At 35.7% G+C, this 25,101-nt stretch overlaps 1 long non-coding RNA gene across 1 annotated transcript; it reads left to right on the top strand.

Moving 5' to 3' along the window:
* Positions 1 to 2,824: 2,824 nt before the first annotated feature.
* Positions 2,825 to 8,256, top strand: LOC107079835 (uncharacterized). Its single transcript, XR_001480744.2, has 3 exons — positions 2,825 to 2,948; positions 3,780 to 3,939; positions 7,720 to 8,256. It is a non-coding gene; the product is annotated as an uncharacterized lncRNA (long non-coding RNA).
* Positions 8,257 to 25,101: the final 16,845 nt, after the last annotated feature.

Here is a 25,101-nt window from a genome sequence, read left to right as displayed (position 1 = left end):
TATACCTTATTCCCCCAAACACAATTAGCAAATATTTATATTATATTTATATTTTATATTGGCATCCATCTTGATCACCAAATCTGTCCTGAAAAATTGAAATTAGTTCTTGTAAATCTTCATCCCTTCTGGCCCTTGTGTGCTCTTCTCTTTCCCTGTTTATTTCTCAGTTCACCCAGTGAATTGCAAGGCAACACACCCTTCATATTTGGAAACCACTTCGGGAAGCAGTTTGGCTTTATGTCACTCTCCTTGCATCCCCCTACTAATCTTTTGTTCCCCCCTTCATTCAATAACCAGATATTCCTTAATTAATATTACAATTAAAATCTCCCCCAAACTCAATTTTTTTTACATTAATAAGTAGACTCTTTATATATATTTTGCCTTGTTCTCCTCGTCTGCCCCCCCCCCCCCAAACTGACATAGATTACCTTATCATTATCATTGTTTCTTTCATTACATTATCCATTCTTTTCCATAGATGAAACTTTGTGGGAACAAGAGTTAATCAAGAGAACCAGTGGGAGTCTCTTTTAGCCTGGGTTCACTCTTCCTCCATCTGTGACAAGGATGGTCTCACAAAATTTAAAACCACCGCTTACATATATCTAAATCTAAGCTTGATAAACTTTTTCCTTATTTGGACCCAACATGTGACAGATGTGGGCAGGATCCTCCCACTCTCATGCATACTATATATATATTGGTCTTGTCCTAATTCCACAGGCAGAAAAGGGATCAACTGATTGGCCCTGAGCTTAACTGGGACTTTCCCCAGAAGTAGCTGCAGTCACTATAACAGCATTCAGACACAGAGGGTAGAGGGATGTGCCTGTTCAGGGAGAATATGTAGATACTGTAGAGCTTTAGGGACAAGGGAAAGGCTTATGGCCTGATTTCTTCTGGGTGGTTTCTTACATGGTTGTCTAAGTTTCGTTTAGTTAAAGGTGATCCACTGAAAGTCTTGGATGATGATGGCATTTAAACCTGTGCTTAGAGAATACCTGTTTCATTATATGAAGACAGAAATGGTTATGGTGGTTTAAAGCATATTCCTTCTTTAATTGTGGTGTAACAGAAATAATAAGGTTCTGGATCCCTAGATGAAGTTAAACAGAAGAGTTTATTGCATGCAAGGAAAAATAAAGCCGAAGTCTTGTTTCCCGCAAAAAAAAACAACAAAACCAAATATTGTTCAAAGGGCTGGTACAAACTTTAGGTTTATATATGCTTTCCTTGCCGCTTCTGATTTCACTCGTTATTATAGTAAAGGGGGGAGGTCACGTGTTTGGCCAGTTTACAGCTTTTTGGCCAAATGGCCAGGGGTTTCCTAGCTCTCCTAGCTCACATCTGGAATCCTTATTAGTTCTCCCTTTCCTGCCATAAACCCCTGTTGCTTAGAAGTCTAATCTTCAAGCAGAAAGGACTTAATTTAACCCCCATCTTTACTTTTACTTCAATTGTATTCTGTGAAAATCAGGACTTGGTGTTTTACCTAGGGTTGCCAAAGCTGAGCAGAACTGTAGAGAGTTGGGTCATTTTGTGGAAGCCTACACAAAGGTTGTATGTGGAAAATGTAGGGAAATTGGACATACATATGCAGAATGCACAAATGTAAGGAAATGTAATCTGTGTGGGAGTGAAGATCATTTGTTTAGTGACACCAAATTCCTTTGCAAACAAAGCAAAACAGGAAAGGCCATTAGAAAGACAGGAAATGTTTGAGTAGGCATTGAGAGCTGAAATAGTTGTTATGGAACAGAATAAAGAACAGGAATTAGTGGTGGGTGATGATGGAAAGAGCAGCAAGAACGGAGAGGATGTGGAGAGTTCAGGAAGTACTGAGAGGGCAGAGTATGTAGAGGAAAAGGAGGATAGTGCTCTGGAAAGCTAAGTGGAATTGGATTTGATTGGCAGTATTTCTCCTGATAGTCAGACATCTTTGGTGACTGACAGTGTTCAAATTTAGGATTTGAGGGAATACTTACTGGGGAGCGAACCACTGTTTTAGCAGGGGATTTTAATTTTTTTTCTAGAGAAAGATGGTAGAATGAGTGTAGGGAAGCACAACAAATCTGATAAGTCATTAATCTTATTGCAGACATTATGTAAGGAATTTAATTTAAAATATATTTTTAAGATTCAGAGTAAAGGTGGAGTATGTTTTACATGGCACAAGGCTGATGGGCCCCAAGCCTCATGCATAGATTTTGTTTTTATATGCGATTTTACCAGCACATCTACAGTGTTAACCCATCTTTTTCTCTGACCATTGTTTACAATCATGTACGTTTTAGATGCCAGCAGCTGTTACTGTGGGGGAGGATGTGTGGAAGCTGAATATTTCTTAAGAATTTGAGTATTTAGATTGGCTACCAGACAGGGGGTGTGATTTTATTGTTTAAAAAGAATGATCTTTTTAAACAATAAATAGACATGGCTACCATAGATAGACATGGAGACCCATAACTCTCTTGATTTATGATTTTAAATTGTTTTGTAAGTGTCTAACACTTAAATTGAAATTTGTTTTGGGGGAGGTCATTCATCCAGATCAAGTTTGTGGTGTGGCACGGAGGAAGACAACGGACAGTCTGACACTGATCAGTGATACCATTTGTTTTGCAAGAGAGAGGCATATTAGGCTAGCTGTTCAAAATTTGGATTTAAAAAGGTTTATTATTGTGTTTCACAAGAGTACTCCAAATGATATGGCTTTCATCCAGGTTTCTTGCTTGCATAAGGTTATACTATAAGGGTGTAGTTCACAGACTAAGGATAATGGTTAACAGATTTATGTCACAAGCAGTAAATGTGAACTGTGAGGTCCATCAGGGCTGTCTCCTTTTGTCCTTTTTGTTTGTTGTATAGAACCACTGGCACAGTCCTTGAGAATGGAGGCTGGGATTGATGGGATTAAGATTCCTTGGAATGGGGGCTTAGAGGTGAGAACTGTACTGTACATGGATGATGTAAATGGTTTCTGTACAGATTGGATGGGGATTAAGAAACAAATCTGTACTGCAGACCATCAGGGGCTAAGATGAACAATAATAAATTTGAGTTAATGCAATTCAGAACCTGATATGAAAAGGAAGATTTGGGAGTTACAGTTTGTAGAGATGAAATCAAGATTCTGGGAGTAATATTGGACAGTAATGGGATGGGGAACAGGAATTGGGAGGGGGTGGTGGGGAAGGTCAAAAGGAATATTGGACTGTGGAGTTTATGACAATTGACTATGGAGGGTAAGGTTTTGGTAGTTAAAGCTGTAATTGTACCCTTACTATTGTTTATTGGTATTGTCATTATGCCATCAAGATCTGTTTTATTGGTTATGTTTTTATTTCTTGGAGGTCAAAGTGGGAAAGGTTGATGGGGGAAGTTGTGGCAAAGAAGGTGGAGATGTGTGGGAAAGGGATGCCTGAGTTGTTTACTTTACTAATGTACAAGTATGTTTCAGTGCATCTGTCTTTAGCTGTGGGAAATAGGGGGAAGGTATCCTTCATGTCTCGTTTTCTGTGTGGTTTTTATTTGAAGACTTTAAAAGGTTTAGAGATTCCTTTAATGGTACCTGTTGCTTTTAACCCCCTGTATTCACGTACCATAATAAAGACCTTTCTGAATAAATGGATTTTGTAAAATGTGACAGTGGATGTGTTGACACATGCAAGGAGATCTAAACATGTTGTGCAGGATAGGGAGCAAGTGTGTCTAATTCATAGCCTTGTAGCTGGGGACAGCAACTTAGATGGTTTTCCTGATCTGTTGAACAGACACTACGATATGTACTGGCTGATTGTGCATGGGGTTCTGCCAACAAGGACTGTGATGCACTCCAGGAGCACAGGGAAGACATCAAAGTGTCCAGTGGATGGATGTGAGCAAGAAGAAACCATCCATCATGTGCTTTGGGAGTGTGGTGCTGCAAAAGAGGTATGAACAATGGCAGAGAGCTGGATAAGGTGTTTCCTGGACTGTGGCATAACTGACCCCCAGGACGTACTCTATGGACATGGGTGGAGAAGCTAACAAAAACAGGAAAAAACAGAGCCTGGAGGGTAATTTGTTGCCTAAGGGAAGCCTTATGGAAAGACAGAAATGTGCTGGTGTACAAAACGTAAAAACATCCTGCTTCTATCAGTGATGCCAAAGGCTTTGTACTCTTTGAGGGACTAAATCCTGATCCATTGGAGGAAGTTTGGGGAGAGAGAGACTGAAAAGTTGGTATTATGGTCCAAGTATATTGCAATCAGTTTGTGATGTGTTAGAGTTATGTTTCAGCAGGTCACGTTGGAGACTATGTTTCCTGCCTTACACAAGGAGTGTAGAATGTTTATGTTCTTTTTTTTTCTTGATGTTGTACAACTGTAAATTGTCAAATTTCAATAAACTTAATTAAAAAGTAAATGGTATCCTGAATTGCAGTGAGTTTAGATAGCAAAGGAGTGTTTAACTCCTGTGCTTTAACATCAACATAACATAAATATCATATAACATCTGTAACAATAAACATCAAAATCCAGCCAGCAGTACTAAGTCCAGTTTAGGCTTGAAAAGAGACAAAATAACTATATTTTCTATATTTTGTTTATCTGGTCCTTTTACATGTTTCAGTCAAAGCAATGTTAAAAAGCCAGCTTACAATATATTTTGTGACCAAAAATAGGATATTATGCACAGCATAACAGAACTACTACTACTACTACTACTACTACTACTACTACTACTACTAATAATAATAATAATAATAATAATAATAATAATAATAATAACAACAACAACAACAAAAATGTTAAATATAGTAATTCATTTTCCCCATATTAAGTTGGTCAGTGTAATAAAATTATTTGGGGTTTTGATTAAATAAATTGTTCAATATCTACCATAAATCAGACATCTTTCTCAGTACTTGTGAAGCTGTTTTTTTTTAACAGATCCTTTTGGCTGTGCAGGAAAAGTTCATAACCCTATTATTTTTTACTCAGACTCTTTGTTTGGTGGTCTGGAATATGTTCTTATCATTGTTTCTTCATAGGCACTTAATCTCATTTATTCCATAGCTTAGTAAATGAAGGCAGTACTCAGGAAACACTGTAGATGATTAAATAAATGTTCAAGAGGAAAAAAACAAAAATGATGAATTGCTTTAATTATGTGCAATCATCACAACTCAAATTCATCCTGCGGCTTCTTGTTCCATTTGGTCACCTGCCAGACCAATAATCAAATTTAATTGAACGTTGTCCATAACTCCAATTTCCACCATGTTTAATCAAAAAATGAACAAGCACACACCTGATTAGCATAAAGTCAAATATATAAATATATCTAGACCTTCACACAAAACACATTTTGAAAGCTCTTTAATTTATTTCAAGGCTTTGTAAAGAAGTGAATAAGAGATTTGAACAATCCAACAGCTTTCAAAAAGAAATTGTACAGTGTTCCTCAGTTTGAACTAAATATTATTAAATTGAGTATGTAACAGTCTTCACATATGTGTCTTCTTTTAATCTCCTGTTAATCTGAACTAATCATCATATTACATGGTATGTGACTAATGTGCTATTCTTAGCAAATGTACTTCAACTGTGGCTTTAAACCAAGGAATTCGTGGTAAGTTGATGACAGCCATTTTTAAATAGAAAGTATATCATTTTTGACTTTCCATTAGTTTGTAATCAATCAATATTTTGGTATTAATGAAAGGATAAAAGGAAAAGGATAAAGTGAAACTGCCAAAAAATGATTTCTGTTAGAAGATTCAGATTTGTTCTAATTAAGTTACTGCATAAGCAACAGTTTGTCTAAGCCCAGCTTTATCTACACAGATTTGAAATGACTCAATTTCACTCGTAGTTCACAGATACATTAAATTGGGAATTTATTATGTCTATCTTTGAAAGAATCTTATAATAATGTCTTATAATCTTATAATAATATAATATAATAATATTATAATCTTATAATAAGGTATTAATTAATACCTTATTAATTAATGAAAATTCAAATAAACTGAGAGGTCTTTGTCTTAAGTTCATACATAGTAACAACAACAATAATAATGTAACTTCTGAATTTCTCCTAAACAAATATGATTTATCACTTGCCAAAAATTGGCCTTGAGTATTGTGTGGGAATACAAAGAGCTGCCTCGGTATATTTTAAAACTATAATGAAAATGCAGTAAATGAAATACAGTAATATAATCCATACTTATGTGATCATGATCAGATTTTAAAGTGAGTTATTGGCTTTGTTAAGATACAATTTGTATATGAATGGCTTTGTGGTTAAAGAAGTTCCACAACATCTGCTAAACAAGCTGATAAAACACTGCATCAGCTGTTTTTAAAATCCCACAATGCAGGTAAAAAATCCTTATTTATATTCCATAATGGCAGTTTTAATTAGATATTGGTGAAAGTCATAAAGCTTAATAAGTATATGCTGATGTTTCCACGTTCTTGAACAGGCAGAACAAAGACTTTTTAGTCTCTTTGCAAAATAGGACAAAGGTGATAAATCAGTAGTGACAATTATTTACAATAATTTCTCCTCATAAAGTTGCAAGAAAACAATAGTCTTGCTATACTGTATGGTATTGGTATGTGTGTTTGTATGTTTAAACATGTTTTGCAATGTTTAATACACAACCAGTGGATTAATGGTTTGTGTAGATCTAGATCAGGTCTGGTTGAGACAAGGCCATCCATTATGCCTCAGCCCATTGCTGAAGGCAGCTTTATGTTTATCATTACAGACAGCTCTCAGTGGGTATGGAGCTCTGGCTCAGAACTAGGTTTTAAATTCACTGCAGCTGTGCTGTAAATGGAATCCTTAGTGATGTCTCAGGCAGCCAAGATCTGGCAGGACTGTTTCTCTTCTGAGAAGGAATTACACCTACTTAAAACTGGATTATCCAAGAGCTAAGAATAAGAGAATAGAGAATGTTTTTATTGTGAACAGAACACTTTTTAAAGAAGAAAACATTATTTTCAGCAATCCAAAATAGTAAAAAACAACATTCAAGCAATATTTTCTTCTGGAATGGTGACGTATTACTTTTTCCACACATCTGCAACACTACCCAAAAAGTCACATGTACTGTAAAATTCTGAAATCCTTACACAACACACCTACCTCAGTAGGTCTCAATGCAAACACTGAAAGAAATGTTCTTGGAAATATGTATTTAAAAGAAGAAAACTTCAAAGCACACTATGCTGTGAGTAAGTAAATAAGCCTTGGCAGATTCAAATATACATTATATCTCCAAGGAAAAGTATGTCCATTGTGGGTTTACCCCATTTTTCAGCAGGGTGATGAGTCTTTCCCTATTCACATGGTAACCATTGGTTATATTTACAGAGGAGTCGCTTTCTATATGCACCCTATACTGTGCTACTAATTTAAGCTAATGTATTTATTTAAGGTGAAGCCTTTATTTCATGTTATAATATTAAATGTGGCTGGAATATGTATATTGTTATAGAATAGGTCAGGTAATTGAGCATATCCTGGCATGTTATTTTAGTAACGGGAATCTGCTATGCACTTTCTGCTAGGACAACAATTAGAGATCCATTTGCAGGATGGGTACAGTACATAGACTACCTGATAACATCCTAATCAATCACTAACGATGAAGTTTTACCTTAAAAAGTTAGCACCCATCTAATTTCATTGGTGAACTCATTGCTTATATTTCAGATACGACCCTACCTGCATACCCGATTCCGCCTAGCCCTACTGGACTCGTTCACTACCCGACCTGCAGAGGGTTCATCACACCACTCATGACAATTAACATCTGCAACAGTGTTGTTTCTGCTCATACCAACTGTAGCAGTGCCCATTGAGCTTAGGTCCGACCAGCTGCCCAAGTTTGGTCCTCAACCCTTGCCATTCCTCTTGTTTTAGATCTTAAAGTAATTTGTTTAAAGCACTGGTGGATCCAGTTTGGCCTGAAATCGGGACCTAACCATTAGTCTAACCATAGTTAGAAAATCTGGTACAGCAACCGTTGGCATGTTTTTAAGTTACTTTTATTAATTGAACAGACTATTAACAGTCACTCTGAGTAACATTTAAAATGTCTCTCTCATGATGTCACTGTTCTAACTCCCTGGGAGTACAGTAGATGTAGTTTTCTTTTATAAAGAAAAAAATCTGCTCACTACAAGTGACGCTTATTTCTCTAACCACCTTGTGCAGTATGCTCACTTATAATTTCCTTTGCTTCTGGAGTGCTTACTCACTCCAGTTTGAGCCAAGTCCATCACTCCAGATTCCTCTGCTCTGTCAGATAAAAAAAATGCAAATCCACTGCCTTACAATTGGAGCTGCCTCTATGTTTTGTCTTCGTTTTGTGGAAACTTCTCCGGCAGGATTTCTTAAACCCACAAACCTACTGGCGTTCATAGCACCTGAACTCTTTACTTAAATGAATCACTGCTTGACTCAGCAACTTGTTTGCTTAGAACTTTTTCAAGTTTTTTTTTTTCTACTCAGATGTTGGAAATGTTAATTTACCTAAGAAACATAGTAGTTAAAAAACAATATGGTCTGTGGGTCCCCAGGACCAACATTGAGAACCCCCGCATTTGGAACTCTGGACATTTTTACAAGCCTTGCTTAAAGACTTATCTGTTTACTAAAGTTTTTTAATATATAATTTTATTTGACTATTTAGCCAGTTAACTGTGTGGTTTTTTAACGTCCGTTTTATGTTACTTGTTTAATTGTTTTGAAAAGCACTTGCAAATAAAAAGTATCATTAGCATAAAAACAAACAGAATTGTCTAACAACTTGTCTGTAAAATGCAATCTTTGCCAAAGAGAAAATCAAAGTTAACAAGCCATAATAACGTTATAATTCTAAAGATTGTACAGTGCTGGAGGAAGCAATTTGTTAAGAACAAAATCCACCTGTCAGGGAATCAACTGGGGATGTAATATGTTTCTTTTAAATGTTAACCCTAATAATTTCATAAATTGAAGCAGCTGAAGATGATTCTTTTTAGTTTATTTTTATCTTACACTCTGATCAGGACAATGAGTATGCACTGGATTAAATCTATGTAATATCATATTTCATTTTATTTTCTAAATACACCTACTCAGAATTTTCACACATGGCAAACATGGGACTGGTTTATCTCCCAGGCATATATACTTCAAAGAGGTTCTTGCTGAGCTGGCTAGAGTAGTATGTCAAGTATTTGTTCCATTTCACTAATTAGTTCAAACAGAAGTACTTGTTTATGACAATTACAGTGGCAGTTGTGAAAAAGACAGTATAACAAATAAAGCTCAATAATCCCCTTACATTATACAGCTGCCAAAGGCTTTTAACAAGCCCATTAACAAGCAATATTCATGTCTGTTTACTGATGCTGTTAAATCATGAATCTGTCTTGCTACCTGAGGCAGTTGCTTAATAGAGATCTTTCATAGAAGACTTTGCCTCTATTAAAATAGACATAAAATAGAATAATTTAAAATATGTCAGCTGAAGTCAGAGTGAAACACCAAAACAAATGTTTTCAAATCTTAAAATTACAGCCTGGTCAAAAGCAATAAAGCTTATACCATGGTGCCTCTAAATATAAATATGTATACATAATGCATATTTTAAAGGTGCTACAGGATACATTGTCTGTACAGAATCTCATTTTTATGACTGTTCTCATTTTATCATTTTTTATCAACTGGATTATATTCCTTCTTTCTCTCCCTAGAGTAAGGAGTCTGAATCACTAAGAAAAAATAGATGACAGAAGTCATGTTCTCTGCTTTTCATATTTATATATTAACTGTAGGAATACATATATATTTAGAAATTCAATGATTTGCTAGTGAGTGTTAAATTGGGCAAGTATCCATATTTATGAGTTCTCTTAGCAATTTTTAAACCAGCTGGTGTTAAAGTGTCAAGAAGCTGCCAGTAAAAATCTTACTGGTGGCCTTAAAAACAATCTGTAGTACTGCTGTGTGATTTATTTTTAACCTCACAGAGATGCAGAGTTAATCCATTTTTAATTAGCAATTCTAGGTCAAGTTTGGAGTTCAAGCTATTTTATCACTAACACACCCCCATGACAATGTCATTCTTCAAACCATGCTCTCAATTTTTCAGACTTTTAGAAGGAGCAAATTAAACAGAGCACATTAAAATCTGGGACAGTGACTCTATGACTCTAGACATATTAAAATAACTAAATAAAAAATATAAATATTTCAAGAAAAAGATGGAGTTTTCAAGATCAAAATTAGTCCAAGCAATAAGGCCTTAAAGATTAGTTCATTATTTAATTGAAATACATATTGCACAGCTTTGTGGGTCGTGTCTTTTCACCTTTACATGTATATGTTAGACAGTCTGTCAGAGCCAAATCCTGGTAGCTCAGGAGATTAACTTTAAAAGCAGATTGTAAATCAGAAGTCACAATAGGCATACTTGCAACTGTAAAAAAAAGTTTTTTTCATTGCACTACACAAACAAATGCATATAAACTCATAAAATAACATACAGCATTTTAATTGAGTAGTTAAGAGATGTGTTGCCGTTTTTCTGGCACTTTTCAAAGGAACAATGTTTTGCTAAAATGTTAAACAATGACTGACAATATATAGCATCCAAGTTTGACATTGGATCCAAACGTTTCCATAATGCATTAGCAGTCTCCATAGAAACCAAAAAATAATCTTAACATTTTATTTTTATTTCTGAACTAAAAAAGGATAGATTAGTGGGAAATTTATCTATTACTGTCATTACTAGCATAAATGTTTAGAGCATTTTTATTCTGTCAGGAGACCAGGATTTGTAAAAAACAACTCTTCAGCTAATTTGACAATATGTAACAAAGCACTTACAGTAAACAGGAGGCAACCTTTTGTGTGAATAAATGCTTAATGAGACATGAAGAAAACAAATTACCATTTTATCCCAATTTACTTTGGGAACTAGAAGGCAAATGAAGGAGAAAGAAGAACTATAGTTTATAATGTAGGACTATTCTTAAAAGTGTTGAGCTCCATTTGCACAGTAAGCATGTTTTGTTGAAGCAATAACATAAAAGAACAGCTTTTAAAATCCCTCATGGTAGATTCATTTTATTGATCAAAGAGGTTACTTTGCCACAAGAATAATACTGTTGATGGGGACCTAATTTTGGAATTCATTTTTATATGAAAGCGTTCTGTTTAGTGTGCTTTACTGTAAACTTACATATGCAAGTCATCTATTTGTCTAGTTAACCATATATATATGAGGATTTTTTGGAGACCCACACATATTTTGTGGAGCCTCTTAAGGATCATGTTAGGTAAATTAATGCAAATAAGAACACAATCCTTGAACAGTAAAGGGTTTGTACTGCAGCTGTATGATATTGTAAATACATTTCACTTTTAATTATCATATTGATATGGTTATCAACATTAATACATGGTGTTTTAGTCTCACATTAATAAAGGTTAAATGTTGACAAATTGCAGGCTTTCATCAATTAACTAAAAGACAGATGGGGTGGCTTACTGGAAATGAAGAAGAAAAATATATGTGCAAAAGGATTTGTTAGGGCTGATGGAGGAATTGAGCATTAAATGATGAACAAAAATGATTTGACCTGACTGATTGGTCTTGCTTTCCACATTTTACCACAAAACTTTGGAAGCACAAAAAAATATCTTCAACCTTTTTGCTCTTGATCTCCTACAAGCACAAGCTTTTACTCTTATTGCTCACTGCAATTATGCTGTAATCACCATCTTACAGGGCATTTTCATTTCCCATCTCCTCCTTAAGAAATTAATATGCCTCAACGGAGTATTTAATTCAGAATTCACGCTGCCTATATACCAGGTTATCAAACAAGAATGCCAATTCTCACTGTCAGTTCCAAATATTCTAGACCTTGAATCTGGTTCTATGTACTGTAAGTCAAGGGCGTATGTGAATTCCCCCTGTTCAAAATCCATGCTTCCATTCTATTCTCCATCATTCCCAGCACTCTTCACTGCCAATTAACCTCAATTGCCTCCTGTATAAACAGTGCCCTGTTGAGACAGTGAAGTCAAAATGTTTTTTTTTTTGCTGCATACTCAAGCAACTTTAAAATGAAAATATGAAAATGAGCCAAAAATACAGAATGTCAACTTTTATTTCTGGATATTTATGTATTTACATTTACTGTTTAATATTCTTAGGATTTGTTGTGTTCAATCCCCCATTTCAGGTGAGCATAAGTATTGGGATCATTGGATGCCAGCTGTTTCTTATTGATCAGGTATTTCCTGTTGCATTGATTGTGTATACATATACATTTGGTGTCTATCGTTTGAGTCAGTAAATCATTAAGACTAGAGAACTGTCTATGAAAGAACAGCAAGAGATTTGGCTGCTGAAAGAAGAATTCAAACATAACCTTAACACAGAAACTGGGAATAGCAAAATTAACCATTTGCAATATCTTAAAAAAGAAAGAAACCACAGGCGTACTTAGCAATTGGCAATAACCAATTCATCTGAGGAAAACTGCTGCAGCCAATGATAGAAAAAGTGAAGAACCATGAAGAAAAAATATAAAATAACTTCCTGAAATCACCAACAGCCTCCACAGTGCAAGTGTGAAGGTATCACAATATATTAATAATAATAATAATTGCTTACACTTATATAGCGTTTTTCTGGACACTCCACTCAAAGCGCTTTACAGGTAATGGGGACTCCCCTCCACCACCACCAATGTGCAGCCCCACCTGGATGATGCGACAGCAGCCATAGTGCACCAGAACGCTCACCACACATCAGCTATCAGTGGGGAGGAGAGCAGAGTAATGTAGCCAATTCATAGATATTGTTTGCAGCAGGTCTACACCGTAAGATGCAAACATCTCATCAGCCGATCAGACTAAAATTTGCTAACAAGTGTAGCAGCAATACTCAGAAATAAAAGGTGACATTCTGTATTTTTTCCTAAAAAAGGTCAAATGTTAGCATGCATCTCCTAACATCTTTGACTTTGATGAGGGTGTGAAAAGATGGATGTAACCAGGGAGATTGCAAGTGATGTACAGATCCTGACATTCAGAATGTATGGCAAATAATGCAGTAGAATGTGGTGTACATACCGTACTGCACCTTTAAAAAAACAAAAATCGGTTTCAGGATTGCACTACTTTGTAAAACCACTAGGTGGCGTAGTGAATGCTTAATGTGGCACATGAAAGCATTTGGGCTGTCACCCAAAAGGGCCAGGTTTCGAAACCCCTTCAATGCTGACCCCCATAGGGACAATCTTTTCGAACTATAGAATTGAAGTTGTACACTGTTTACACTCTTATTCTTTCTTTAGCTTTTGCACTGAATGCCGAGCCAGAAAGCAGCATCATCATCAGCTAGGTGTAAAACTGACAGTCCACTATTGAAGCGCACCTTTTTACAGTATCGTGTCCCCGTCACTATACTGGGGCATTAGGACCCACATAGACCGCAGGGTGAGCACCCCCTGCTGGCCCCACTAATTTATTTCACTCCTCAATGGTCTGTTTTCTTTGTCTTCCAGTGTTCAGCAGAAACACTCCGATCTTTTGATGATCAAAGAAAATGATTTGACATGTGACATGTCATGTCAATTTGACAGACTTCAACATAGTAAAATAATAATGAGTCTATAACAGAATCATGAAAACATCTCCAACTTAACTACCACAATGCCAAGAATGGCTTTAAGGTTTCACTTGACCCATCTACCACAAACAGTAATTAAACAATTTCATCTGTGTGATAACATTCTATCAAACAGCACATGACTTTCTTGAAGACTGTAAAGTATATCAAACTGAGAGGACATTGATCAAATATAAGAAATGTGTAATAAAAGTGAATAATACTATATCTTATGTTACAAGTCTTTCCTGATAAGAACATCTATGTTAGCTTTGTTTATAATTATTGCATTTATATAAGGTTTTTAATACTGAAATTATAATAATTATAATAATTATTGTACAGGCTACTCAAAAATATTACAAAACAGACAGGATGATAGGTGCATCTTTTAACTTACTGATATAAAGTTATTAATAACTAGCCCTTTTGCCACCATAATATTTCAGTGCATCAAACTACCACAGTTTAAGAGCAATTTAAACTGCCCTTCTGTCACTTATCCCTGTAATCAGCGTATGATATGCTAATGACATCATCCTAGCATCATACTAACAAATTGACATGATTCTCCTTCATGTCTGTCACAGTGCTTTCACAATACACTGGTTCTTCTGAAAAATAAAAAGGAATGTCTGCACAAGCTATGGAACATTGGTTCTATTATATTTTTTTCTCATAATGTTTTAGAATAGCTTCTCCTGGTTTTCCTTCAGGCTGAGCAAGGGTCAGAATAAGTAAATTCTGTCTTCACTTATAATTGTAATTTATATATTGAAAACAAAATACTTTTTTAATCTTTTAACTTCAGACCAATTTAGGCTGTATTTAAACCTGTCTAAGTTTTTCATGCTTTCTCACCCACCAAAAACATTTAGGGAACAAAATGCACACCTACATGTCACATAACCTTCACATTTAATAAATTGCACCATGTTTCTAGGGGACTCTATTTTATCTTTATTTCCTTCATATTACTGTTATTATTATTTTCTAAATTCATTTTTAAAATGTCTAATTCCAAATCAATTAAAAGAATAAAAACACCATATGTTTTTGAGTATGGTATAGTTGTGATTATATAATATCAGTGAATAAATTGCCTAGGGTTTATCTAAATGCATTCAAAATAAAATGCTGATCATCAGTAGATGTAGGTTATAGAGTGATTGTCACGATTGTAGTCCCTCCCCCTTAAGGGTGCTCCGGCTCTTTCACTTTGGACTTGATTTTGTGCACCTGCCCCCTGTTTCAGCCTGTTCCCAGCCAACCTTAAAAGCCAGACGCCAACTTAGTTTGGGGCTCTGCTCTGGTTTCCGTACCAGGCAAGTCTGGGACCTGTTCCCGTTCCTGTGCCAGTTCTGAACCGGTTCCCGTTTTTAATCGTCTGTCTAGGATGGACGGCCGGGTTTGGACTTTTGCCTCCCTTTGGATTCTCCCTTGGACTTCTTCCTGGATTGTTTGCCTCGGCCACACCTCCCACGAACACCAGCACACCGTGGACATGCCCCCTGTCTTCATCCCCATATCCTGCATGCCTTTTTTCCCTGTGTTCTCCCCACTCCTGGATTGTGTTGCCTGCATAGGGTCCTGAAAGAACTCGTTATTTACAGTGACAATTGATTGATCAGGAGAGTATGAATTTTTGTTCCATTGTTCAGTAAGTTTCCTACACATCACTTGATATAAAGAATAATTCTAAAAGGCATTCAGTCTATACCTTATATTATTTGCAACACCTGCAAAGAAGAATTTGATTAGTTTTACACTGAAATTACAGTAATCACGCTATCCTTGTGAAGATCTGAATTGTCATGTTACAATGTGTGCTACACTTCAAGGGGAACAGCAAAACTATTTTTATATTTCAGGGTTACAAAGAATAGGCACTGATGAGTTCATTTCAAAACACAATGAAAATGAAAATAAAATAGACACAGTAACATGTTAAACCTCTAATTTACATCACAAAATTAAACTCCCAGGTATATAAAGCAACCTTCTGCCGTCATTGTCTGAGATTCAGAATGAGGCAACAAAAATCCCGGTGATGTGATAAGGCCCTATTGTAGTTTAAACAAGCAGATCCAATAGAAATATTGCTCTCAGTTTTGAGATGGCTTTGCTGACAAATACTAAGTACCTGTTAATACTAAGTGGATCTTGTTGGAACCTTTCGGCAGTGAAATGTATACTGTACGACCTCTACTTATTCTCTTGCAAATCATATTACATTAGCTATTATTTTGACTAGCTAACAGGAAGGGGTTGTTTAATTCTCATTCTTGGCCATGGTAAGACCAGCGGTTTGTGACTAACTGATAACAACGGCATATGTAAAAATTTGTAATGCTGTCAATCAATTTCCCTTGTTACTGTGTTTTAAAACTGGTCTGAGAACTTAGGACTGTAGTTCCCCTTTAAAGAAATCTGAAGTACTATCCTATAAGGCTAGAAAAATAACAGCAACCTGTGGTCCATTACATTTCTTTTTAAATCTATAAAATGTCTCCATTCAAAGTAGGCTACAGCACTACACCATCATGTCTCCACTAATCCACTGTCTACAGATGGTAGCTCAAAAGGGTCCAAGGTCTGCATGTGTGCTGAAAGTACCAAAAAAGGTATAGAATCATGTAAGAATAGTTATAAACAAAAGGAGGATATTCTAACACTTTTGTTAGTAGCCCAATATCTCATTCAGCCATTTTGTAAAACAAATGTAAAAAAGGGTAGTGCTTGAGAAATATGGCTGGGTAGTTTGTTACATAATACCACAACCTTTTTGGGTAAAGAAGTGCCTCTTGTACTCTTTTTAAATAATCTTTCACACAGTTTCCACTTCTCTAGTTGGGTTCTCTGATTAATATTTCACTGTCTGTTTGGAAGAAATCCAGTGTGTTGTCTTTGTCAATGACTTTGAGGAATTTGGGTACTTGTATTAATTCTACTTGTACAGACTTTCAGTAGTATTGAATTTCCTTAAGCCCCAGAAAATATCTAGTTCTCTAGATATCTTCTCTGGGTGGATTCCAGACCAGCAATATCATTATATGATTTAATTTTAATTGTGGTTTGGTCTTAAGCAAAAGAGATAAACACTGTCCACACAACTTTTCAGCATATGAAAGAAGGGCACGTTCATGCGGAAAAGCTTATACTTATAATTAATATTTTCCTGGGATTATATTAATTCTGAACAATTTTGTTTGCTTACAAAACCTAAAACAATAATGTACTTAAACAGAAAAAAAAGAGTCAGGAAATAATATTAAAATGTGGTAGTCATACTGCAAAGTTCAGGTGAGTGTACAGTGTCCACAATTCTATTGTGTACAATAGAAATACTGCTCTCAGGTGGGTAGCTTCGTCAGCATGCGTAGGCTGCAAAGGAACAAGTAATAGGTTTATTCCATGCTGAAAAAAAGAAGAAAGAAAACACAAACATTGTTTATTTATTAAATTATTTTTCATTATTGTAAATTACAAAGAAAAATCCACAGTACACTACAATAGTCTTGTCAGTGGCTTTAGAACAGTATAGCACTCTTAATTGAATAGCCTTTTTCTATGAATATATATACAGTGTATACTGTACCTACAGTATATGCATGGTGCATATGAACAGAAGTTTGTATAACATTATGCTGCCAATAATAACATGGCTCTCGTAAAACGTGAGGTTTCATTTAGACTAAATTATTGCAGGCAACAACTAACTTTATTGCCATAAAAGTTTATTTTGATACTTTTCCAAAGCATTCATTCTCATTAAATCATTTTAATATGTTTATTTGTACTAACATCACAGTGAAGAAAGCACAGTTTTTATATTCCTCACAGCAAGACAAGGATACAAAAACACAATACTAGTGTACAGTAAATCAGGGTCATGCATACACCTCAACTAAAGTGGATAAGTTTGATGATTTTATTTTTATACCTTCTCTATTTGGAATCTAGCTGATGCATGCATAACAAAATAGACAGATTGCAAAAGCAATATCTGGACTATGGTGCTCCATCTCTACTCTGTGAAAATCTGTTTACTTTACTGATCAAAATACACAGGAGTCCCTTAATAATTGAATTGAATGTTTCCAGCTTTGGCATTAAATTCTAGAATGGCCTTATACTTCAATAATATCCATATAAGAAATGTATACAATATGTAGATACTACTAGATAAATCACTTTACTTATAAATGTATTTGTCATTTGTGGTCTACAAACGACACTGATATTCTTTGATCTCTAATAGGTTGTTTCCATTTATAATCTATGGACGGTGGAAAATGTTATGTGTTAAATACATGACTTATAGGTCATGCCCCATTCATTACTGTTTTATACATATGGCTCCAGAAATTCAATAAGCTGTGTGAGACCTCTTTCTTAGCCTTTTAATTGATTGCTAATTGACAAATCCATTTAAATTAGGTACTGAGACTAATTAATATGACAATGCAAATGTACTTATTAAATATGTTGATATTGAGATTATACAGTATACGTTTTTTAGTTGGACTGCAAAAACACTTTCATTAAATATTGGCAGGAGTAATCGCTAAACTAAATTATACTTTTAAAAATATAAATGCTAAATGCTAAGGCAAATGTGAAGGCTTTTGTAGGTGCATTGTTCTGCAATATTTCAAGAAAAGGCACAGGAAAACGGCTGAGTGCATAATACTCCTGAGCTTCCTGTAGTTCATTATATTGATCTGTTCAGTTTGCCCTCTGTGATCTCCTTTTTAGTAATTGCCTTGTTTTCTATTATTGCAAGGATATTAAGCTGCTGACTTTTAAAATAGTCAGGTAGTCTCTCAAACCTAATGCTTAATTTAGTGCTTTACCTACTGTAGCTTTGTGGCTAGAAAAAATTCCAATGGTCTGCCCTTAGTAATTATGTTTTGGCAAAGACTTTTAGTATATAAAATATATTTTTTACTGGATTTAAAGGCACATATTTTTTAATTAGTTGTACTGCAATGTATTTAGTAAATGCATTATTAATTCCCTTGTTTATCACTTAGATTGTCACGGACGTCCAAAGGGACTAACCGTGGGGAGCAGGAGAGCAGAAAAAGACCCATATGCGTAGCGGCGAGACAGGAAAAAGGCCCGGGCTCATTAGTCCAAAGAGTTCAGGAATGCCGTATAGAAACCTATGCCCTCAGGGAGCAGACGTTGGGCGCCCTGGTGCTAGGCGGGTCTCAGGACACCCGAACGTCAATGCTGAGCGCGGACAGAGTGCAAGACCCGGAAATATATAGCCCAAGGGAAAGAGAGGGACAGGAAGGACAGCAGACTGGAAACTAGGGAAAGGACAGCGAAGGAGCGCCCTCTGGCTGCAGAGGGCGTGACATAGATAGTGAACAGAATGTCAACAACACTGCTAGGATGTGATCAGTCTAGATTTCTCTAAGTATAATACACTATAATGAAAAGTGGAAGAAACCTATTATTTTGTACATCTCAATGAGCAACCAGGAGTGCAACTGGTAACCATCAAAGAGCCATTCACTCACAAGAAAAACCCTCAATTGTATTCAACAACCAGCAGTGCTTAAGTGCTCAATTTCTTTTCAGGAACTTTAAGGAAAGAAATTTCAAAGATAACTTAAATAACTGTTCACACTAAAATATGTAAATGTTCATTGTGCTATTTTTCCCCCACTGATCACTGCCCAGTATGCTAACAATATTGTTTCAGATACAAAAGTATGTTTCAGAACTTTACGTATATTAAAATAATTGTAAAGGAAAAACCAAAATATGGGGTCTACCTCCAGTAAATAACATAACTTCTATACATTATACAGCATACATACAGTACTATTGTCAGGAATGGTAAAGTAAAAAGACCCTGTGCAGGACTAAAAGGGAAGTAGCAAAGTCCAAAAACACTAGGCAAAAAAATCCAAATCCAATAAATGAGCCATAAATCCAAAAACGGTAGAGGGCAATAGAACGAGGCAAACAAATCTGAAGATGTAGGACGAGAGCGAGAAACCAGGAAACAGCCGAAGGTCGATAATAATCCAAAAAAAGAAAGGAGTTGGAGAAGCACGCCCACTATGGGAGCTCAGGGGGACTAACAGCAATAGTGAGCGAGGAACAGGCGGAAGAGGGGAACTAAAATAGTGAAGGCAGGGAAAAGTGATAGGCTGATCACTTACGGAGAGTGTTTGTGAAAACGGATGTGGGTGGATAAGTGAGAATGAGTGGAATGCGAGCATGTGGGAATAAAGGTGCGTGTGGAATGCTATTACAACTATATACAGATGCAGCCTTCTAAAATACCCATCAAAACTCACATTAGCGGAAAGTACTTTGTGGTAATCTACAGCCCTTTCCAGTAGCCCTTTCTAGCATTCCAGCATACAGATGCAGCCATTCAAAGTGCGCGGTACAGACACCGCAGTACAGATACCGCAGGTAAGATGACACGCGATACCGCGGTGCGTGATTGGTTGACCGACAGGGGCACTCGTGGTCCGTTGGTCTGTCGTAGAAAGACTTACTGTACTGTAAACGTCTTTACTGTGCCCGTTGTAGATATTGAATTTTACCACTGAAGGGAAATCTTAGTAGCTGAGCATAAAAAGAATAGGAGCATACTGTAACGCGTGTGAAGGCCATAAACGATATTAATTTTGGAACGTAAACATACAGTATATGGCTGGTCTTGGTACTTTAAAGAAAAAAATACACACCAGTATTCCATTTCTCCCTAAACATTGTAAGCTTCGAAGTCTTTAACTAACGTGATACCGGAGTCAACAAGCATACTTTTAGAATTTGATTAAAAGGGAATATAATATGGAATCGCGTATCTAAAGAATTTAATAACGGTATGATTATATCCGTGTACTGCGGCAGGACTGTGTAAGGCTGTTTCGCCTGCCTGATCATGCGAGCTGTCTTGTAGCCTACTGGTCTAGGTGCGTGACAACCAACTGGCTAGTTGGGTGTTCGAATCCAGCTGGTGCTGGACTTTTCATTTTTGTTTATTTATTTTTTAATCGCGTAACATAAACATATTACCATATGCAAACTGTACTGTATACAGTATGTATATGTATATTTGATGTCTTAACTGTGCCCGTTTAATTGAATTAAAAAAAAATTATTTAACACGAACATTAAGCTGTTTACATCTTCCGCCTGAGAACAGTCACCCGTTGCTACCCAACGCAGAATGGTGATTGGCTGACACTATCTGACACCCCTCTGATTGGAGAAAAAAGACGTGCTGGCGTGCTATACACACTACCAGGAAGAGGATTTCTTTCTATTCAAAACGTGTATTTTAAAAGTTTAAGAAGTAAAAACCTTACAGCGTACACAGATTTCTAAACTGATCAGGATCGTTATCTTTGTCTTATGCATAATAATGTTCACCGCTCTGTCCAGCAAATTAATAATAAACTTTATTTTATATAGCGTTTTAAACGAATAAGTAATTAGATTGCTCATAAACCTAATCACTTGCTTTTTCTTTTTATTTAGGCTCAGATTTCAACTATAGATCGTATTATTAATAACCATAATAACAACCAACCAACAAAAACAACCATATAAACATAATGGTGGTGCTGGACCTTCCAGTTTTATTTATTTATTTTTTAATCGCGTAACATAAACATATTACCGTATGCAAACTGTACTGTATACAATATGTATATGTATATTTAATGTCTTAACTGTGCCCGTTTAAGTATTGAATATTCATATCTAATTTTACCACTGAAGGGAAATCTTAACATAAACATACAGTATATGGCTGGTCTCGGTACTTTAAAGAAAAAAATACACACCGGTATTCCATTTCTCCCTAAACATTGTAAGCTTCGAAGTCTTTAACTAACGTGATACCGGAGTCAACAAGCATACTTTTAGAATTTTATTAAAAGGGAATATAATATGGAATCGCGTATCTCAAGAAATTAATAATGATATAATTATATTCATGTTGCAAAAGAACTGCAACGGACATAAAAACTCCCTTGCATGGTTTCATTACGACCAGAATCGGTCTTGAGATATTTTTAACTTGATTTACAGTATTTGAGAGGTATGTCTTAACACTGATACTACAGTGCTTAAGTACTGCTCACATATATGTTTCTAGGTTTATATTATGCATTTCATACGGTCAAATTACTTTTGAGCAATAAGAAGCGAGAAACGGTATGCGTTTTACTTTCGTTTTGTGCTGGGACCCGTGGATTGATTAGAGATATCAAGTACATACAAGTCATTTTTTAAATGTTGTAGTTCGTCTTGAAAAAAATGTTACGAGTACATCATCTATCAACAATTACACAGGTTCTGTTTCCATATTGCGGATTTTGGTTACGTAATATTATTTTCTAGATTTCACGTTGTGAATATGATGGGATGTCTGATGGGATGTTTCTAAAAATCCACCCTCTGTAAAACCTCTTCTCTAGTTGTCCTGCATATGTATTCGCTAATGAAGCTGTGTGTTCTGAGCCTAGATCTCTACATTTCTGTATGAACCAGCTTAGAGGGCTAAAGACAGCTTGTGTTTAAATTGAGTGTAAGGCAATTTATGCTTCTAAAGTCATGGTCAGCATTTATCTTTGTACTGTGTTGTAAACTTGTTCTGTGCCAAGTCACATTATTTTATAGCGTTTTTAAAGCGTTATCAAATACGGTGTTACTGTAGTTTACTGAGTCCCATGTCACATGGTCTGTGATTGAAACCTGTAAAACCGGTTTAATTCGTCACAGCCAGCACTCTTCAGGTGTGAGGGTCTTCTGCTCAGAATGAAATGCTAAAATGTTTGTGTATATTCTAATGGTAGTGGGGGCGGGGTGTGTGGGAACAGGTTTGGTTGAAACATTTTCTCTGAAAGCATTTTCTTCTTGTTACAGCATGTTACAGTTTACTATTATTAACCATATTAATTTTAAGTGCTTAATGTAAAATCTTGTAAAAATATATTTTCATTGTTCAAATATACATTAAGTCTGACTATCATATAATAAGTTAAATACAAAACTAAAGAAAAAATAGGGTTAAATATAATTCAAAATATTTTGCTAACAATGTTAACTGTTTATGAATAATAAAATGTATTAACTAAGGAGTAGGATGGCACAGTTGTTAGTATGTTTTTTGTTTTTTTTTTAACCCAATCTCCGGGAAACCATTAGTACGATGGTGAATCGGAGATTCTCAACCCTTGCTGCGTACGACTGGAAAAGAATTCGTGATCGGATCAACGAAATGCTTCGTAGGAGGAGGCGGTCTTTTCCTCTTGTCTAACAGTCTGTCCACAAACAAAACATTCCTGTTAGACAAGAGGAATTGAAAAAAAAACAATGTTGTCAATGAAAACCGGTGTGTGTGTCTCTCCCTGATGGATGTCCCTCTCACAAACTGCTGAATGAATAAAATACTTTTATTGAAAACGAGTTTGCGATTGTCTGGTCTTTAAATTCTGGAGATACGCGATTCCATATTATATTCCCTTTTAATCAAATTCTAAAAGTATGCTTGTTGACTCCGGTATCGCGTTAGTTAAAGACTTCGATGCTTAAAATGTTTAGGGAGAAATGGAATACTGGTGTGTATGTTTTCTTTAAAGTACCGAGACCAGCCATATACTGTATGTTTAAGTTCCAAAATTAATATCGTTTATGGGCTTCACACGCGTTGCAGTATGCTCAGGCACTAAGTAAAAGGAGATGCTTCGTATTGCTTGACTAATTTTAAAACTAAGTTATAAATATAAAAATTGCAGGCGCTGCTCTGGTGCGTCAGCTCCTACACAATGCCTGTCTGCCGTAAGCGTTACAATATACATACAGTACCCAACACTGCTTGTACCCATCTGTCATGCAAATAAAACACCTTGAATTGAATTGAATTGAGGGGAGAAGGGGGGGATACTAAAGCCAATACTGGCTCAATGGGCTTTGACGTGCTAATGCGTTGGTTTAACGGTCCGGGTGTGGCAGGCTTCCAATGTCAACTTGACTCGATTAGAAGACAATGAACGTATTTTAGCCCTAAATGAATTAATAGCAAACATGGTTTACATAAAATACATTTTTCCAAGAAAGTTTATAATAATACGATCTATAGTTGAAATCTGAGCCTACTTTAAAAATAAAGGAAAAGCATTTTCAGAGAGCAATCACGCTGTGTTTATGTAGAAAAAGTGATTAGGTTTATGAGCAATCTAATTACCTATTCACTTAAAACGCTATATAAAATAAAGTTTATTTAGAGATGAATGATCAGTGTCGCAGTTTAAATAATGTGAGTCAGGAAACTAACACAGCACCACCGGATTTAATAACGCAATAAAAACGCTATAAAATAATGTGACACAGTACAGCATAGTACAACAATACTGACCATGACTTTAGAAGCATAAATTACCTTACACTCAATTTAAACACAAGATGTCTTTCTATATGAACCTCTAAGCTGGTTCATACAGAAAATGTAGAAATGCATTAGCCTGATCATGATTAAAAAACACATAATTAAACAAGCGTTTGCGATTTAAATCAGAACACGATTTAAATCAATATAAATGTTTATATTGTAACGCATACTGTCCAGCCTCCATTTCTCTATAAAAATTTACTGTTGCACACACACACACAATAGAAGCAGGAACCGCTGTCAGAAGGGAAGATATATTCAAAATATCGCAAATATCGATCATGTTGCGATATTTTGAAATATAAAAGTCAATTGATTGTCCATAATAGCGCTTACCTATTTTTTCGAAGAAATGTTTGTTAAAATAAAAGTCCAGCACCAGCTGGATTCGAACACACAACCTGCCAGTTGGTAGTCACGCACCTAGACCAGTAGGCTACAAGACAGCTCGCATGATCAGGTAGGCGAAACAGCCTTACACAGTCCTGCCGCAGTACACGGATATAATCATACCGTTATTAAATTCTTTAGATACGCGATTCCATATTATATTCCCTTTTAATCAAATTCTAAAAGTATGCTTGTTGACTCCGGTATCACGTTAGTTAAAGACTTCGAAGCTTACAATGTTTAGGGAGAAATGGAATACCGGTGTGTATTTTCCTTGTGATATTTTAAGCTCTAGTTGAATGATAGGTGTCGCATTTTAAATCATTTTCGTAGCTAGAAATTATGAAACGCCCTGTTAAAAGCAAGGAAGTTTTTATGCCCCGTTGAAGTAAAACAAAATGCCTGACAAAGTATGGCTTGGACAGATTCCAAGTGCTTGTACAAATGTGCTAAAGAAATTATACTTTGAGTATACAGCTTGTCCAAAGTCATCCATTATTAATACTATTAGTAATATCTTCAGTAAAGGCTTTGATGCATAAATATTTCTGATAAAGGTAGGTTGTGTACTTCTGTCCAACTGAGCAATCTTGCT

The sequence above is a fragment of the Lepisosteus oculatus genome, chromosome 3 (assembly GCF_040954835.1).
Source record: "Lepisosteus oculatus isolate fLepOcu1 chromosome 3, fLepOcu1.hap2, whole genome shotgun sequence".
Classification (NCBI taxonomy): Eukaryota; Metazoa; Chordata; class Actinopteri; order Semionotiformes; family Lepisosteidae; genus Lepisosteus; species Lepisosteus oculatus.
The sequence above is the reverse complement of the archived record's forward strand: the minus strand, read 5'-3'. Positions and strand labels throughout refer to the sequence as shown.